This window comes from Apus apus, chromosome 7 (genome assembly GCF_020740795.1).
Source record: "Apus apus isolate bApuApu2 chromosome 7, bApuApu2.pri.cur, whole genome shotgun sequence".
Classification (NCBI taxonomy): Eukaryota; Metazoa; Chordata; class Aves; order Apodiformes; family Apodidae; genus Apus; species Apus apus.
The window spans coordinates 1914341-1919885 of NC_067288.1; the positions used below are offsets into that span (position 1 = coordinate 1914341).

Genomic DNA, 5545 nt, shown 5'->3' on the forward strand with positions numbered 1-5545 from the left:
GATTTATCCCTCTCAGCTTTTTCAGTGGTCAACTTTTTATCTGACAGGAGATGTTTGGTGACACCGGAGTGCCTACATCAAGGCACATCCTTTCTGTCACCTTATTTCTGCTCAACAGACCCAGGACAGTCTGGATTAGGACGTTTTACCCTTACACTGGTGAAAATGAGCAGGTTCTTACAGCTGAGGAGATGGGAGCCCATAATTTCTGGATTTTTTGGAGTTATACCATCTCTGAGAAACGGTGCTGTGAGTGGGAAAGTAATGACTGACCAGCACCCCAGTAACCTCTGTCCTTGGAGTGAACTTCTTCAGTGGGTGTTCTAGAAAAGGACTTCACACTGATTTTTATTCCTTCTTGCATGACTGAAAGATGTTGCTCTTAATAATTTTTTTAAGCTTTATTTGTATCCAATTCCACTTACAAAAATCAGGCATCTGAGCAACCTGCCAAGGTGGCATGTGCAGCAATACTGTGGGTAAGAAGGCAGTAATAAGGCTCATGCTATAAAAATTGGCTGTGGGTTCTTCTGGTTAAAAAAACGTTCAAAAGAGAAGAAATGTGAAAAATCCTTTTAGTCTGATTGTGGAATGTAATTAAGTGGGATAAGGAGCAGCAGCCAAGGCAGCACTCACCCCACTTCTTCTAAAAAGTGTCGAGTTAACTTTGGCCAGGACACATTTGGCAAGGGCAGGAGAAAGACAGATGTAATGTCTGATCAGAAGTTGCCTTTCTCGTTTTCTATAATCTGTCACTTCTGGAAGGGAATGTGTTGTGCTGGGCTTTAGCCAAAAATGTGGAGGAGTTTTCAGTTAAAGTCTGTTTTTCTCCCAGGAAGCAAAAATTAAATCCTGCCTCTTGTTGCTCAGAAAACTGGGGTGAATCAGCATGTGGTCTTGTGAAGGGAGCCGCCCTGGCAGGCAGCTGCTTCCTCTCTTCGGAGTCCCTCTGTTATAAATAACCTGCCCAGCCTGTGTTTCTGGGGTTTATGGTCAAAACTCATGGTCAGGAGAATAATTACAAAAGTGTTTGGATTTAGGGATCACTGTCTGCAAATATGATTCAGAGGCAGGGATTGTGGGTTCCCTCCCCACCCCCCACCCCCCAATATTCCTGGTGTGTTTGTCCTTTTTGCTAATTAAAAAGGGTTTGCAGTTTGAGGGGACAATAATTTCCTTTATTATCAATAGAATATGTAGAAGTTGTACACATTTCTTGAGGAGAGTTTGGATAAAGCATATTTAGAACCTCTAAACTGAGCTTAAGTCAGTAAGGACCTCACTGGTCATGGCTTTAAAAATGCTCTAGCCCAACTGGATGCGTGCACTGAGATTCTGTGAATCACCCTGGCTCTGAAAATCAAGTCACTGATCAATCTGCATACAGAAATCCTTCTGGTTGGGTTATTGATTCATCTGGGCAGCTCCAACTCTTAGTGCTTTACAAGTTGGCTTTCGTGATGCCTCAGGACTTGGGGAGGGAATCAAATCCTTTTGGGGTTTTAAGCCACGAGGTCGTGTGATTAGGGGCTTCATCCCCACGACCTGTCTTGTCTCCTTACTGAACTCCACTTCTCACTATTTTCCGGGGGGAGAGTGCTCTCTGGTGGGTGTGTTGTGGTCCTAAGTCCAGCAAGTAGAGGAGGGGTGGCAGGGACTCCCCAGCCTTGAGGTGCCAGCCCCTGTGAGGGGTCCCAGTGCCAGCCATGGGCCCACAGAGCACAGGGGACCACAGATGTGGGGCCTTCATCTGGCAAGGCCAGAGACCTTTCCTAAGGAGCTTCCACCAGCCCTGCCCGTACGTAGGCTTCACTCACTAGCAAATTTCAAGCTGGACTATCTGGCAATAGAAGAGAAGGTGTGGGAGCCAGTGACCAGGCACCACAGGACTGGAACCAGTACTGGAGGCACCACAGGTCCAAGCTGGCATCTGAGGACACATGGGGGTTTGAGAGCTGCTGCTGGGGGAACATAGGTCTGGACCTGTTGCCAGTGGGGCAGGTGGGGAGGGGTGTGATGAGACTGCAGCTCTTGTGCTGTGAGACCTGGCAGCTCTTAACCTCGGCCATACCTGCATTTGAGCCCCTTTTCTGACTGAGTTTGAGTCATAGACACTTGAAAATTGCTTCTCACCATTCAGCATGTGACCCTTCTCCTGTGAAAATTAACGACTGTGTAACTTTGCTCCCAGGAAGAAAAAGATGACTGTGAATTTGCATACTCAGTACAGAGGTGCTACTACCTAATCTTGGCCAGTATCTCAAAAGCTCCATCAAAATCTTCCTTCCCTCCAAACTGTCCAATCTTTACCAACAGCTTTGTAATTAAGTCTTCAGTGGGTTGCATCAAAGAACATTGTGTGCAGCTTTGAAATGCCATGATTCATTTCTCCTTGAATTTATTACCTAGGCATGGGGTATAAAATATTATAACGGGCATATTTTCTGATTTCAAAGCTCTTTGGCTTTGATCAATGAATATGATAAATGAAGGGGTCAGTTAAATTAGTTAAATGACATAAATGTGCATATAGAAAGATAACATTGAGGGGAGGGTTCTAAATGTGGAACAGATCAGCCAAAAAATGTTCTGTGCAGAGGAACAAGGCAACAGATACAGAAAAGTCAATAATAAAATATGGTGGTGTAGAATAACACAATCCACTGATGAGCCTTGATAGAGATAATGGCACATACAGAGAGGAAGGTACAAGTTCCCTGGCTACGGGGCTACACAATTAAATTTTCACCATTCACTTTTCTGGTCTGTTCCTTATGCCATTGAATATTTGCTGTGTTTTCCCAGGGTGATTATGTAGCCTTCACTGTTCTAGTAAAACTGAAGAACAGATGTTTCAAATGACAAATGTGTCAAGACAAAAGACAGCTCTTGTAAAAGATGCAGTTTCAAGGGTTACTGGAGAACTCCTGCTTTCTGATCTGACCTTAGGTGGGACACATTTACAGTACACAGAATGTGACCTTATTGACTTTAGTAAATAATTAGTATTGTTGACTACATTCCCATTTTTAATATCTGAAGATCCTACATTACCTCATTATTTAAAATGTGTTGCTATCTTCGTTTCAGTTCTGATAATTCATCATTAATTCAGGAGAATAACAGCACGTGACCAAAAATGCATATCCTAATACCACTTCTGTATCAACTTTTCAGCAGAAAGGGCAGCAAGAAGGAGAATTTTCTGCTCATAATATACTTTTTTAACTTTCCCTCCCTAAGTTTTGCCTTAAGTTTTCCTTAGGTTGATGAGGATTGGGTTAGGGTTCAGCTGAGCAATCTGGACATCCATAAATCAATGGGTCTGGATGGAATGCATCCAAAGGTGCTGAGGGAGCTGGTGGAGGTCATTGCTAGGCCACTCTCCATCATCTTTGGTAAGTCACGGGTAACAGGAGAGGTGCCTGAGGACTGGAGGATAGCAAATGTCACTCCAGTCTACAAGAAGGGCAAGAAGGAGGACCCGGGTAACTATAGACCGGTCAGCCTCACCTCCATCCCTGGAAAGGTAATGGAACAACTTGTTCTTGGAAATATCTCTAGGCATATCAAGGACATGGGGGTCATCAAGAGCAGTCAACATGGTTTTACCAAGGGTAAGTCATGTTTGACCAACCTTATAGCCTTCTATGAGGAATTAACTAGGTGGATAGATGATGGTAGAGCGGTGGATGTGGTTTATCTTGATTTCAATAAAGCATTTGACACCGTCTCCCACAGCATCCTTGTAGATAAGTTGATCAAGTGTGGGTTTGATGATCAGGCAGTGAAGTGGATCAAGAACTGGTTGAAAGGAAGAAATCAGAGAGTTGTAGTCAATGGGGCAGAATCTAGTTGGAGGTGTGTGACTAGTGGAGTCCCTCAGGGGTCGGTACTGGGACCGGTGTTGTTCAACATCTTCATCAATGACCTGGATGAGGGTACAGAATGTACCCTCAGCAAGTTTTCTGATGGCACCAAGCTGGGAGGAGTGGCTGACACACCAGAAGGCTGTGCTGCCATTCAGAGAGACCTAGACAGGCTGGAGACTTGGGCGGGGAGAAACCTGATGAAGTTCAACAAGGGCAAGTGTAGAGTTTTGCATTTGGGGAAGAAAAATGTCATGCACCAGTACAGGTTGGGGGCTGACCTGCTGGAGAGCAGTGTAGGTGAAAGGGACCTGGGGGTCCTGGTAGGCAGGAGGATGACCATGAGCCAGCCATGTGCTCTTGTGGCTAAGAAGGCCAATGGCATCCTGGGGTGCATTAGAAAGGGGGTGGTTAGTAGGTCAAGAGAGGTTCTCCTCCCCCTCTATTCTGCCCTGGTGAGGCCACATCTGGAGTATTGTGTCCAGTTCTGGGCCCCTCAGTTCAGGAAGGACAGGGAAGTGCTTGAAAGAGTCCAGGGCAGAGCCACAAAGATGATTAAGGGAGTGGAACATCTCCTTGATGAGGAAAGGCTGAGGGAGCTGGGTCTCTTGAGCTTGGAGAAAAGGAGACTGAGGGGTGACCTCATCAGTGTTTACAAATATGTACAGGGCAGTGTCAGGAAGATGGAGTTAAGCTTTTTTCAGTGATGACCAGTGATAGGACAAGGGGTAATGGATGCAAACTGGAGCATAGGAGGTTCAAGGTGAATATCAGACATTTTTTTTTTACTGTGAGAGTGACAGAGCCCTGGGACAGGCTGCCCAGAAAAGTTGTGGAGTCTCCCTTGCTGGAGACATTCAAACCCAACTGGACACGTTCCTGTGTGATGTGCTCTGGGTGACCCTGCTCTGGCAGGGGGGTTGGGCTGGGTGATCTTTCCAGGTCCCTTCCAACCCCTAAGATCTGTGATCCTGTGGTTCTGTGATAGGGAGAAGCTGCTGACTGTTCACTGACACCTCCAGGGAGCCTGTTCTCAAGCATCTCTGAAAGTCAGGCCTCCATCAGTGTATGATTTTATGTAATACTTGTTTTTTAAAACTTCCCAGGTTTTTAAAGAAGCTGTGCTTGAGTTAAGTGGAGTGTGGAAGGAAGTGCCTTCATTTTATCCTCCAATTTCCTAAACATATACGCTCAGTTTAGATGTGGACTGTAGCATATGATTCATGGGTTTGCCTTTATCTCCACTTTCATCCACAGCCTGCACTTACTCTGGTTCTCTCTCCATCCCCATTTTCCTAGTGAAATGGTGAGAATGGTAAACCTCAAATTTTGGGGGAAATTTGCTGCCTGAAAGGCCACCTAATGCCCATAGGAAAGCACTGTCAGAACTAGAGCAGCAATAATGAGGGAAAGGCTCCAAATATTCACAGTGCTCTAATATTTCCCAGTCTCCATTTTTTAATCCTTTATGTTTTTCTGCCCTAAAAATCATACTGAACAGTTACTTAATTTTTTATTATTTTAGGAGGTCTTCTCATTTCCTATTGGAGGTTACCAGCTATTGTGTTTTACTTGGTATTGCAGTTTAAAATGAAGAAGCCAGACCATGTGGTGCTGGGGTAGAGGGAAGTCTGTGTGATGAGAAGGAAAATACAACTAGCTAATTCTGGGATATG

General features: G+C 45.0%; 1 protein-coding gene across 1 annotated transcript in view; it reads left to right on the forward strand.

The window, feature by feature from the left end:
* NIBAN1 (niban apoptosis regulator 1) overlaps window positions 1–5545 on the forward strand; it is a 65950-nt gene that overhangs the window by 32893 nt on the left and 27512 nt on the right. The gene's annotated exons all lie outside the window — the stretch shown is intronic.